The sequence below is a fragment of the Lissotriton helveticus genome, chromosome 7, assembly GCF_964261635.1.
Source record: "Lissotriton helveticus chromosome 7, aLisHel1.1, whole genome shotgun sequence".
In the NCBI taxonomy this organism is placed as follows: Eukaryota; Metazoa; Chordata; class Amphibia; order Caudata; family Salamandridae; genus Lissotriton; species Lissotriton helveticus.
The window spans coordinates 18819321-18833228 of record NC_136068.1 but is presented as its reverse complement, the minus strand read 5'-3'; the positions used below and the strand labels follow the sequence as shown (position 1 = coordinate 18833228).

The window sequence follows — 13908 nt, the reverse complement described above, 5'->3', positions numbered from 1 at the left end:
GATTTTTTTTTAAATGTTTTACTTGACTTGAGGGTTTTGAATCTAAAAAAAGGGCGATATCATCGGCATACAATTTTATGTTTGTCATTCCAGCTACTGGAGCTGTGTCGGTCATTATATCCCTGATTGCGATCGCCAATGGTTCGATGAATAAAGCAAATAAAATTGGCGACAGAGGACATCCTTGGCGCGTGCCTCTGCTAACCTGACATGTACCAATATTAATATTATTGATGATAATCTGTGCCCTGGAATTCGTATAAAGTTGTTTTAAAAGAGAAATAAAAACAATCGGAAAATCGAAACTGTGCAAATTAGCAAAAAGACAGTCCCATGACACCAGGTCGAAAGCTTTCTCAGCATCTAAAAGCCAGATTTGAGCTTTCACCTTATTAATGTTAAAATAATCCAGTGCCTCCAATAGAAATTTAGTATTTGTATGGAGATGCCTGCCTGCTAAAAAACCACACTGATCAGGGCCTATAAGAGACCCTACTATTTTATTGAACCGGTTCGCTAAAAGTTTCGTAAACATTTTATAATCTGTGTTTAAAAGACTTATGAGCCTGTAGGAATTTGTATTTTCCTTATCCTTTCCTTTTTTTAAAATGCTAACCACCACTGCTGAATGGAAGGAATTCGGGGGAGGTCCTCCTTGTAATAAATAATTAACTAGAAGTAAAAGTTCTTTACGAAGAGTACCTTCAAATTTTTTTTAAAATTTCGACCGGAAGACCATCGTCGCCATTGGCCTTACCATTGGGAAGAGAGCCAATAACCCCATCTAATTCTGACTTTGTCCTCGATCAAAAATTTCTTATCCCCATGATCTAATTTGGGTATTTCGAGTGACTCTAAGAATTCCCCAATGGATTCGGGTGTAGCCCCTTCAGTAGCTTGATACACTCCCTCGTAATGTTTTAAAAAAAGCTCGCCAATGGAGGCAGTAGTCAGAACGTTGTACTTGTTGAGTATATTCTATCCACCAGGTCTTTTGAGGACCAGGTTGTCAGTGTCTCTTCAGCTCCCGTCCTTAGATTTTGTTTAAATTCAACAGCTACTAGGTCTCGAGAATGAATTCCTTTTAACTCTGGGATTTCTTCAAATAGCCTCAACAGGTTCCCTCTGTTTAATGTATCTTTAATGTATCTTGTATTCCTTTGGTCTTGTATTCTGGAACAAATGACAGTTTCAATGCGAACCCCACTGTTTGGTTTTGGACGCTGAAGCAGGAATATGAATTTTCCATGCTTCCTGTCTCAGGAGTTATTGTTAGGGGAGTACCCTTTATGGGTTGTGGTTCACGCTTCCTCGGGTCGGCGTTTGCCTCCTCCGTTGTCCGGTTCATCAGTCCGGGTTTGTTAATTATGTTGTTCCCTGTTTGCACTGGCCTGGTATCCGGGTGGTGAAGCTTGCAATATTGGGCTGTTCCACTTATTGTGACCTCTATAAGGTTGATAACATTTTGGGCCATAGGGGTTGTTGATACCCGGGACGTCTTAGCTGGTGAAAGTTTCCGCTTTCCCGCTTCTGGCCCTTTTTCTATTTCCTCGTGGGCCTTGACCTGAATTTATGTACTTTTTCACTTTTGCGCCTGGATGCACTTTTGCCCGAGGGTTGAAGTGTTTTTTCACGCCCCACTCCTTTTTCTATTGCTTCATTACTTTTTTGTTGCCGTACTTCCTGGTTTGGATTCTGGCCTGGTTTACCCTCTGGAAAGGATCCTCCACCCTTTTGAAGGAATTGTACTTTCTTTTGGCATATGGGAGAGGAGTTAATAATTTGTTGTATTTCGCCGGAGACCGGAGGGACTTTAGTGTGTTCTATATCCAGTTGAGTTTCCCCACAAGGGGAAGAGTAAATCTTTTCCCCTTGGGATGCTTTTGTTGTAAATAACGGGAAGATTTTCTCCAGAACTGGGCTTAACTGTTTTTTTTGTTTAAGCCGGGCTTTCCTTGTGCCTTCCTTGTGCGCTTTCTTTCCCGTTTTGTGTGATTAATTACCCATGGTGTCTTCAAAAGGTTCCCGGAGGCGTCTATTTGGGTGTCTGTTAAATTGAGTTGGGCATGAGGCTCCACTTTTTCTTTGTCGTTAGCGTTACATGTTTCCGCTGTTGTTAGTTTGGTACATTTTGTTTTCACCTCTTGGTTGGCAGTATTTTGGGGTTGATTAAGCTGCTTGCTATTGCAGGATTGGTTTACTGCCCCTAAGATGTCCTTTAAGATTTCAGGGAGGGTTGCCAGCTTATCAATGATCGAGCCGCAGCCAGAATTGGGAGGTTGTCTGTTGTTAACTAATAAACAAAAGAAGAGAGGTTGAAGTATCAAAAAAGCCACATAGATGGAGCGAAACAACTAGTGGAACTCACACCCTATTTGGGTGGAGAAGAAAGCCCTCACACACCGACCTAGTCAGTGTCATGCTTCATCATTGGGCCCCACCAAAGAGGCCGAGTGCCTCTTTGGTGTGCTGCGACGCCAGAAGACTGCGGAGCTGGTTGTGTGAAATGGGCGTGTTGTGAGGTTAACTAAAAGTAAAAGTGTCTAAAGGGTATCTACAAAAAGTTTTAATGAATGATCCCTAGGACACGGATAAAAGATTTATGTGTCTGAATTTAGTGCCAAAGGTAATGGATGGTTAATTCAGAATTAAGTCAGTCAACATGTTTCAGCCTTACGGGTGGTTTCAATTTACCTAGGCATTCGTCAGGACAGAAATAAACCCCGGCGGTATGGACTCTCTAATCGTCCACCCTGACCTGGGGGCGTGAAAGTGAAAAACTAATAAAAAGTGATAAAGTGCATAAAAAGGTGGAAGAGTGCAGTGCTCATTCCAAAAATACTCCTAGTGATGGAGTGTATCTGCACTTTAAAATATGGCGCTAATTGCTCCATGGGTCTCAGGAGGGGGGTAGGAGCGTCCCTGGCACATCGCCCTCAGCGCTCGCTTCCCACTTGAACACCTGGTATTCCCTCAAACCGGACCCCGACGATGGGTTCCCGGAGGCGTCTATTTGGGTGTCTGTTAAATTGAGTTGGGCATGAGGCTCCACTTTCTCTTTGTCGTTAGCGTTACATGTTTCTGCTGTTGTTAGTTTGGTACATTTTGTTTTCACCTCTTGGTTGGCAGTATTTTGGGGTTGATTAAGCTGCTTGCTATTGCAGGATTGTTTTACTGCCCCTAAGATGTCCTTTAATATTTCAGGGAGGGTTGCCAGCTTATCAATGATCGAGCCGCAGCCAGAATTGGGAGGTTGTCTGTTGTTAACTAATGACTGGTCCAAATTTCCCCTACGTGTTAATAGGGATGTTATTAGATCCATTTTGGTGTTTATACCCGAAATGTGGCTGGCGATGAGATTTACAAGATCAATTTGAACGTCCATTTTGTCTGATTGGAAGTTCAAAACCTTCATGGCTTGATCCAGGGAATGAATTAGGGTTTGAGTCCAATGTGTAGTAGAATGATATTCATTGTGCTTCGCAGAGGCCTCTGACCCAAGCTCAATCCTACTAACTGAAGACATTGTTATTGGTTGTGAGAGGTTTTGTTGGATTGCCCTTGTGGAGCTTTGGAGGTCCTCCACTAGTACAGGGTACTGGTATAGTAATTTGTCTGGAGGACTTAAGGGTGTAGCTGCGGCTATTTTGAATCTGCCCTGTGGGGTTATGTTACTTGAGTCTGGTTGTAAGTTGTTTCCTTGATGATCTTTTTCCTGACTCTTTGATTCCAATATTTCCAATATTTCCACCAAATTGGAGTCATTTAACATAGAAAATGATTTGGCGGGACCTTCTTCCATGGGGCCTGCCTGTCCCAGAGGGTTTATTGTTTTTTCTTTTTTGTCATGTATCCCTTTTAAGTTGGAGAGACCCTCTTCGTTGGAGCATACTAATTGTTTTTCCACCTTCGGTCCCATTGCAGTTATGTGGCCATCCAAGGCTATATTGAAAGCTTCGGAGCTGCTGTTAGGATTCGACCAAGTTCTCCTTTCCATGGGGATCTCAGTTCCCCCCTCTAGTACAGTATTGTCTGCTTGCTCGGATACGTTTGAGTTTAAGGATTTAGCAATCAGTTCAAAATTATTTGCAAGTGTGGTATCTGGAATTATGTGCGTTGTCTGATGTACCTGCGCTGTTGTGGTTACAAGCTTTCCCGCGTCTAAGCCTGCCGTGTTTTTTTGTGGAAATAATTCCCTTTGTGGTGCGTTGGTCAAGAGGTCGGGTCCGTAAGGGGTTGGCTCTTGGTTTATCGGGGAGAATTGGGCTGGGCAACTGGGAGGTTTCAGCTGTTGGAGCATGTAATGCTGCCATAGGATCCTTTAGAAAAAATAATTTGCGGATCCCTATTTTATTTTTCAAGCTTGGCGTTATTTTTGTTGGCGTTGGTGCTGAGACCAGCCTCTCCCTTGAGCCTTTTTCCTTTGCTGTTTGGTTTAAGAGTGAATCCTCTTCCTTAGATTTTTTGAGTTTTGATATTTTTTTTGTTTTTCTGCCTGTTGCCACTTGGCGGATTGTTCCCGATCTCATTTGAGCAGCCCTGTGCTTGGCCTAAAGCCTGAGCTGGGTTCTTCGCCCTTATAGGCAACTCTCCATAGGACCGCCGGTTATGGGAGGACGGATAGTAGCTAAATTCCTAAGCCGTTTAGTATTACCTGCAGGGCAATATAAGCGTGTTTACTCAAGACGGAGAGCGTAAGTGAGGGTAATGAATCTGGTTTAAATCCTTGCTTGTTTGATCCCCAGCCAGGGACTTTCCTTACAGAACTTTAAGCTGTAGTTCCTTAATTTGAATATATTCTGTCGCCAGCTGGGGGGCTTGCTTGGGGTTGGTTCTTTCAATATTTTTTTTCCGCTGGTTACACGGGCAATGCTACAAAGCTACAATGCTCGATGTACGGCGGTTATACCTTCCTCCTGGCGGTATCCAGTCAGATATGGGGGTGCTCCTGGGAGTGTGCGGCGTGGGGACTTGGTTAGGCTCTCTTAGGCTCTCAACTCTTGCCTCTAGCCTCTGCCCACGTTGCCTCCTTCCTCTTCCAAGTCCGGCCTCTCACTGTAGCCCGTGGCCCGCCCCCACCCCCTCCCCCGAGGCCCGCAAGCTACTTGTGCGGGGGTCTGGGTTCCGGGGCTCCTCAAAGGCGCTACCTCTAACGCTACGCCTACCTGGACAGATGGAGGTCAAAAGGTGGATGTGTCAGTCCGGGGGCAGCAGCTTGGCCAAGCAGCACTGTGGTCCGAAACTCCAGGGTCTGCAAAGCTCCAAAGGGCGGGCTCGCTGTCCCACGAGCCGTCGGACTCTCTCCGGCTCCCCCCGCTCCTCAGCCCGCACCCGCTGGCCGTGCCTGGCCGCAGACTCAGCACGGCTCCTCCCTCGGGAGCTCCGCTCTCCATGCGGCTTGGCAGCACTGATTGGCGCGGCTCGGGCAGTTCAGTTCTTCTACTGGCGACCAGGTAGAGCCGGGGGTCAAGCCGGGAATCAGGGGTCCAGGGAGTCTAAGGGATGATGGCTCCTTGCCCTGCTCCTGACCCCTGACGAGAATGCTCCGCCGCTGCCGCTGCTGCTCAGACTGCTTGCGGCTCGACTTCTCGCTGCACCAATCTCGGGTCGGCTGCAAACTCCGGCCGGACAATCTCTCTGCTGGAATCACTGCACGCTAGGTTTCAGCAGGGTCCAATAGTCTTCATCATATCATGCAGTAATGCTATAACCCCCAAATCAGTACAGCCCTGGCAATCAATATGCTGGAACAATGTCCTCAATGGGGAGGGCAGAAAAACAATTACGTCGGTCAGTAATCAGATCAACACAATTAGGAGTGTTTTTTGGTGTGGTGGGTGTTAAAGATGAGAGGTGTTGTTGTGGTTGGTTTACTGCTTTGCATCTGTGGTCAGTGGGTAGTGTCAGACATCTCTTCCGATGACTGTACGTCATGGATGTGCTTGTTTATAACGGGTATGAAGGATGAGGGATGCATGCGGCTCTACTATTGAAGATTGTCTTAATGCCTCGCCAGTTACACTGACACTTTTGGAGGTCACATGGATATTGTTTGGATGGTTCTGACACTGTAGGTGTAGAAAGTGACGTCAAAAAAGAATATAAAAAAGTACTGCTTGCATACCATGACACTTTATCTACAAACCCAAATGCACTTTATCGTTCTCCCCTGCGATGAATTGTGAAAATGTTTTCCTCTTTTTGTTTTTAGGATGCTTTTATGGTTGTATCTTTTAACCAAATAAAGCTTCTTTTGACTTTGAGGTACCATTTTTATTGGAAGACTTTGAGGAAGGCATGGTGGGAGGAATTTTGTGGATCCACCCAGATTCCAGAACTTTCCATCACAGAAATGTGAGGAATTTTTTTTTTTTTTTTTTTACAAAGTTTGAGGTTTGCAAAGGATTCTGGGTAAGAGAACCTGATGAGAGCCACAGAAGGTACCCGATCCTAGATTTCCCTGGGTGTCTAGTTTTCCAAAATGTATAGGTTAGCTAGGTTTCCCTTGGTGCCTGCAGAGCTAGGGTTTAAAATAGACAGCTAGGCACTTTGCATAAAAGGGTCAGTTTTCACTGTAAAAATGTGTTGTGTCTATGTTGCGGTTTGGCCCGTTTCCTGTTGCTAAATGTGCTAGCTACATTGCTCTTATACATGTTGACAGGGTACAATAGTCTTCATGTGCACACATGTGTACACTCTTTTCACATGGCTGATCTCCCTGTGCCCCAGATCCTATATTAGTATGGTTTGATGACTCATGACCACTGTCCACATTTACATGACTTGCATGTCGGATATGAAAAGTTAGAGCTCTCACCTTGTGAATGGTCTTCACAATGCAACTGTACACATAACGTTTTAAGTTGTATGTGCAACAGTCTCTGTATGTAAAGACAAGTACCCACATACTGATCCGATTGTAAACATGTTCATTGGAAACAGTCAATGTCTCAAATTAAGATTGTGATAAAGACTCATAATTGCCACATTTTCCTCTGTTCTGTGGACGTTATGTACACTACTAGATACTATCTAAATACTGTACAATGCTCGAACAAGTGTACATTACAGTTGGCTTGACATAGATCCCAGGGACTGTTGTAACAATTACAGAGGTAAAATCTTAGACTTGTAAGGCACCCTTTTTGCCTTAAAGCTCGCAGTTTTTAACCAACAATTGGGTATTCTAACACCTATGAAAGTTCTGACTCCATATCCCAAGCATCAGCACTCTTCCTCAGAGAATTGGTATGTGGATAATTGGATACTGAGTCAGAATGTATGAACACACCAACGTGTCACATGCTGCACCCTTTCAAAGAACTAGCTGGCAGTGGTACCATGGTTCAACACACTGATGGGTTACATGAAATGTAATGTATGATTTTATCTGTGGCAGAACGAGCTTTGCTCCCCCTATTAACAAGCTGTACTCCCTTTGTCTCTATGTTAGAAAAGTCTTGTACGTGTACATTGATACAGCTAGGCTCCTCCTGACACTCGGGCCAGTGAGTACTGACACGCCTGAGGTGGTAGCTTTCCCAATCCAAATCTCTCTGTTTTAACAAACTCTGCCTCTTACACATGGGTACCTCTGTGCCATGGTACCAGCGCACACAGTCTCTGTGGTATATTCTCCGAGAACTCAGTCATTCCAGACCCTGATCATTCATGTGCTTTCAGTAGTGGTTTTTGTATGAAGATAATCGCAACGGACAAGATCATGTCATAACCTTGTACATTGCTGTACAATTGCCATCTACAGTAACTGTAGTTACCAAACTCTTATGGTCAGAAATGCATCCATAAGAATTTCCATGTTGGAATATCAGTCAGCAATGAACAAATGTGTTGTCACACAATAGTAGTCACTCATGAGTACATACCTGAGTCAGATGTTGAGCCAGGATCTGACCCATGCCCATTTCATGAAAATTTCCTGCTCAATTTTTCAAAAGATTACACATCACATTGCCTGGATTGCAAGCCTTAGTTTTGTATTTTAACTTTGAAAAATTTAGCTAACAAAATGGCCACTGCCTGGTGTCTGTTCACAGACTCTCTAAAAACAAACTCCGCCGGATACTGGCCACACGAGGAGGGCAGTCTCACATGCGGAAGCTGTACACTTTATATCACATTGGCGATTTTTGTCCAAATACAACACGGTTACCAATACACTCACTTGCCTCCTGACACTGCCGCAATCTACACCTCCTCAACTACAGCTGCTGTTTGCCATTTCTATGTGCCATCATGAGTCGTGTGGAAGGTGTGAGGGTCCCAGCCTTCAACCCAGATTAGCTGGAGAGCTGGTGGAAAAGGTCCTCTCCCACTACCATGAACTGTACGGCTCATCAGACGAGCAGGTGAGTGCCTCACATTCCTTCAATACTCTGATGCTCTGCACATCTTTGTGCATATCTGTTTTGAATGGTATTTATGTGGCCATTATAAATCATGTGAAATATTAAGGGGGCCATGGAGGCATGCACTAGAACAGATATGTGATATATGGAATAGTTATGTTTACAAATGACCTTCATGATTCAGTTAAATCTCATTGAAACTACACGCCGTGTGGCATAGGTTGCACAGTACAATTATTGTGTACATGTATTTACACTCAAGTGATGTATATGTGTTCTGTATTCATTGTTGCAATCACATGAAACAGGCATTTATTCGGAAGACATTGGCTGTAAAATGAATGTGCACGCACATACACCTACATACCTTTGTATGTACAGACTAATAGTGATTCATGCACAAGGTTTGATCGTCCTGCTGCCTGGACCAAGTGTGTACTATTGAACACTGAACTGGGATTTGCTATATGCGTACAAACATTTAAAGAAAACTGGAATGTTTCCATGCAAACATGAAACGACTGAGTTTCACTTTAATTCTAGGATGACTTGGAAGTTCGGCTCACGATCAAGGCTGTCCGTGGTTAGTGGTTTCCCTTTACTTATGTTCTTTGAGTTCCATAAATTTAGCCTTGGTGTGCAAAAGTTAATTTCTGCACCTGAAAAGCATGTTACGGGGTTGCAATAACAGTATAAGGGATTACATCAATTAAGCTTTGACACTCTGAACGCACTGAAGTCCATGCTGTTCAAACCAGTTATTGCCTCAACTTACACCAGAGAGCTGTTTGATTTTCAATTTTGAAGGTCAGCATGATCATGGCTTGTGCATGTATTACGCATGTTGACTACCATGTCAAATGATATTGTCTGAGAGGCTGAGTATTCTGAAAATCTTCATATGTGTCTATATTTATACTCACTGTATTCAACATGTTCAGCTAGTGTAATCCTGCCATCACACATCTTGCAATATGCCTTTCTATGGAATTGAATGTAGTTTTCCACACAATGATTCTCTGCTATGACCTAACTTTGTTAACATGGTTCATACCCAGTCAACGATGTGGGTATTGGTGACATAGTCAATTACATTGTACACTGAAAATGTGTGTACTGCAAGTGTCACAAGTTGATTCGTTTGTATTTTTATTCACTCTAGAACTGGTTGGGGTTAAGCAAGTACCAACTATTTTTGGATTTCTCTAGGGTCCCTTCATTTGTGAGTGCTATGATGGCAGTGGGCATGTGCCATGACGTGATTCACCACCTGGATGGATATATGTTTGCTTTTGTTGGTATGTGATATGTATGATTGGCCAACATCTGATTGCCACGTCTGAGTAGTGTCTGTAAGTGTGGCGCATACAAATGCATGCATTGTGCTTTCTCATGGTAGTGGTCAGTATGTACACCATTGTTAGGCTGTTGGAGGCATGTGTAGGTTGTCAGGTGAGTACAGGGTGTATGCTAACCTGTTCCAGTGTCCTCCACTGCATGAAAAGCTATTATTTTGTGTTTTTCACATGTTAACCACAGCATGGTACAAAACTAAAGGACATGTATTCCATGTATTGGATAGGCTGTGTTAGCCAGTGCGTTACACCACAAGGGTGAAGTGAAAAGCAACTCGATTATCTCTAGTTGGAGATGTATTTTACATTGTGATGAGTACCTATGTTGTGTGGTGAGATTCCACATACATGTTCATACAGTTTCTCCTTTTTAACAATTAGGAAGTTTGTAGATTGGACTTGTTGTTACAATCTCTTGCTCCATGTCTTCTGTGTGTACAGGTCAAGCCCATCAGAAGAAGGCTTTATGGAAAACCATTGCCGTTAAAGTGCGGTCCCTGGAGATCTATCGCCTGTGCCCACTTCAAGAAACAATGGTAGGACATAAGACCGTGGACCCATAAGATCGCTCAAGTCCAGGTGGGGCAGTACTCCCCAGGTCCTGTAGGCGTGCGTCCGAAACTGACTCCCCTCATGGGCCGTATCCTGGCGGTGGCCTACCCAGATGTCGTTGGGTTGTTGAAGGCCCAACAGCAGCTACAAGGGGGTAGGTTTTGTACAGTGTTTGACTGTGTGATTATACTATTGCCTCCTGTCACAGGCAGCATTTTCCTTGCTGCAGATGTAGGTACATATATGTGTCGGGATGACTTGTATTTAAGCATATATGGGTAGTGAAGCTTCAACCATACTGTTCTTACTAAACTTATGTCCAGGTTCCAGAAGTGAGTGAAATCTGAAAGAGACACGTTAGTGATAGATTCCTTACCTTAGAATATCCCCAGGTGTCAGACTGGATCGGAATTTTTTTGCGTAGCAGTACCCTTGCGCGTCGGTAGGCGTCGTCTGCGGCTCCGCGTCCGTCGTCGACGTTGTGGGCGCCGTGATGATGTCGTTGGAGTACTTAGACGCCGCCTCCGCGTGCTGACGTCAGTTCTTCTTTTTTCCGCGCCAGCAGCGCAGATCCGGAAAAAGTGGTACCTTAGTCACTTTTTGACTAAACTTTTTGATCTCTTTTGATTATCCTTTTTCGAAGTTTTCGACTCCGAACGGTGCCGGTAGGGATGCCAGGTTTTAAGCCCTGTGAGGATTGCGACCGGCTGATGTCGGTCACCGACCCTCACCGTCGGTGTCTCCACTGTCTCGGCGTCGATCACGTCGACAAGGCCTGTTCCGACTGCCGGGCCCTAACTTCGAAGGCTAGGCGGGAGCGGTCCCGCAAGCAGCTCGAACTCCGGCAGTCGGCCCCGCACCGAGAACGGTCCCGGTCCGGACGGAGGTCGAGGGACCGGTCGCGGGAGAGAAGCCATCGGAGCTCCGGGAGACGACATCACTCCTCAGGGTCGAAGTCGTCAGGTAAGCACAAGAAGTCGAAGAGACGTCATCGCTCTTCCGACTCCCCCCGACGCTCGCGCGACGTGGCCGGGGGTTCAGATAGCACCGCCCACGCGGCTCCGTCGGAGTCGCAGGCATCGCGTCCGGGCCCATACCCTCCGGTCCCTGGGCCTTGCGCGACGCCGGAGGAGATCAAGCGGTTCCTCATGGCCATGAGGTCCCTCACTCCTCCGACGGGCTCCGCGGCGCCTTCGGGCCCAGCGTACCCATCTGGGGGTCCTAGCGGGTCGGAGGCTTCGGCCCCGACGCCGTCGGGTGCTTCGGCCCCGACGCCGCCGGCGCCTTCGGGCCCGGCGCCGCAGGCCCCCACTGGATCCGGTTCTGGATCCGGGTCGTCACCGGTGGACCTAACGACCTCCCCGGCGCCGGTCCCTCAGGTGTCACCCCCGGCGCTGTCTTCGGGCGGCGCCAACCCCGATGCCTCCCTCGACCCGGTTCCGGTGCCGGAACGGCGCCGCTGGGCGCCGCTTTCGACGCCGTTCGGAGAGTTCACTTTCCATGAACCGGCCCCATCATTTGCTAACCCTGAGTACCAGGAGATGGGTGATGAGGAGTATTGGGAGGGGTCTGAGGACCCTCTTACACGTAAATGTCAGTCCCAGGAGGACTGGACAGGTGAACTTGGGGATGCCAGTGGTCTGGACACTTCGCCGGACACTGGCTTTGTCTCACCTCCTACCGTGGCTACGGAGGAGGGGGCAACCTACAGCGTGGTGTTGATGAGGGCGGCCAAGGCCTTGGGCCTTGAGCTCCCCGTCGCGACCGTGAGACTAACCTCCTCACTGAGGTCCTTAAGCCGCAGTCATGCTCAGCCGAGCCTCTGCTGCCGTTTAACGAGGCCTTAACCTACGTTCTTTTGGGGACTTGGTCCAAGCCCGCTACAGGTTCACCTGTAGATAGGAACGTGGCCAGTCGCCACCGCCCGGCCCCGGGCGACCCTTGTTTCCTGTCCACCCACCCCACCCCTGAGAGCCTGGTGATCCAGGCCTCAAATTCCCAGACCGCATTCCCGTCGGCTCCGCCTGACAGGGAATCTAAGAGGTATGAGCAATACGGCAAAAAGGTATTCTCCTCCCTGAGTCTGAGCCTGCGGTCTTCCAACACCGCATGCCTCTTGGGCCGCTACACCCACTCTCTGTGGGATACGGTCGCGGACTTGCTGCCAGAATGCCCGTTGGAGGTACGGGCTAAACTCGGCCAAGCCCTTGTGGAAGGCCGAGATGTGGCACGTTACTCTATCCGGTGTGGACTGGATACCACCGACTCTCGGGGCAGAGCGATGGCAACGACGGTGGCGATTCGTCGCCCGCCTGGTTAAGATCCGCCAACTTCTCGGCAGATGTCCACAACACACTCATGGACATGCCATTTGATGGCCGTCGCCTTTTTGGCGACAAAGCAGACCATGCGCTTGAGCGCTTTAAGGACTCCAGGGCTACGGCCAAGTCCTTGGGCCTCTCGGCCCCGCGCCAGAAATCGGCTGCCTTTCATTCTTTTCGTGGCCGCGGAAGGGGTGCACCCACACGTGCTGCCAGCCACGCTCCGCAGGGTAATACCCAACGCGGTGGCGGCCGTGGAAACCGCCGTGGCGGCGGTCGGGGACAACGGCGAGGTCAGTCCACACCTTCCCCCAGCATCCTCCTCAAAACCCTCCTAGTCCGTGCTTTCAGGCCCATGTGACGCCAGTGGGGGGCAGGATTCGCCATCACCTCCTCCACTGGCGCACTGTCACGTCGGACAGGTGGGTGCTGCAGATGGTCCGAAGGGGCTACTCCCTCCCCTTCGAGGCAACTCCTCCAGCCATGCCACCGCAGAACCACTGCGTATCGGGGATCATTTGCGGCTTCTGCAGGAGGAAGTTACGGCCCTCTTGGCCAAGGGGGCCATCGAGCGCCTTCCTGGGCCAGAAGTAGGGTGTGGTTGCTACTCCCACTACTTTCTGGTACCCAAGAAGGGCAAAGCGGGCCTTCGCCCTATCTTGGACCTAAGGAACGTCAACGGCATCCTCCGGAAGGAGAAGTTCAAAATGCTGACACTGGCTCAGGTCTTAGCTGCCCTGGACCCAGGAGACTGGATGGTAGCGTTGGACTTGCAGGACGCTTATTTCCACATCCCCGTCCTGCCGGCCCACCGGCACTATCTGCGGTTCACGGTTGGCCACGAGCACTTTCAGTATACCGTGCTCCCCTTCGGCCTTACCAGCGCCCAACCGGTGTTCACAAAGGTGATGGCGGTGGTCGCAGCTCATCTGTGCAGGTTGGGGGTTTCAGTCTTCCCCTACCTCGACGACTGGTTGTTGAAGGCGGGCTCGCCCCAGACAGTCGTCAGCCACCTCCAGACTATGGCAGACCTCCTGCACCAGCTGGGGTTCTCCCTCAATGTGCCGAAGTCACACTTGTGCCCCTCTCAAAAGCTCCCCTTCATCGGAGCGGTTCTGGACACCTCGCAGTTTCGGGTTTATCCTCCCGAACAGCGGGTCCGGGATATTCAGGCTCTGATTCCACTCTTTCGGCCTTTATCCCGGGTCTCAGTCAGGTTAACGCTGCGGCTTCTGGGGCTGATGGCCTCCTGCACCCTACTGGTGCATCACGCCAGGTGGCGGATGCGGGCTCTGCAGTGGGACCTGAAGT

General features: G+C 48.1%; 1 protein-coding gene across 3 annotated transcripts in view; it reads left to right on the top strand.

The window, feature by feature from the left end:
- LOC144767946 (cell adhesion molecule CEACAM8-like) overlaps window positions 1-13908 on the top strand; it is a 425529-nt gene that overhangs the window by 142772 nt on the left and 268849 nt on the right. The window contains exon 3 of one of the 3 annotated variants that reach the window (XR_013598389.1): window positions 10166-10430. The exons of the other annotated variants lie outside the window; for them this stretch is intronic. The gene's annotated coding sequence lies outside the window, so the exon portion shown is untranslated. The remainder of the gene's footprint in view (window positions 1-10165; window positions 10431-13908) is intronic. 3 annotated transcript variants of the gene reach the window in all.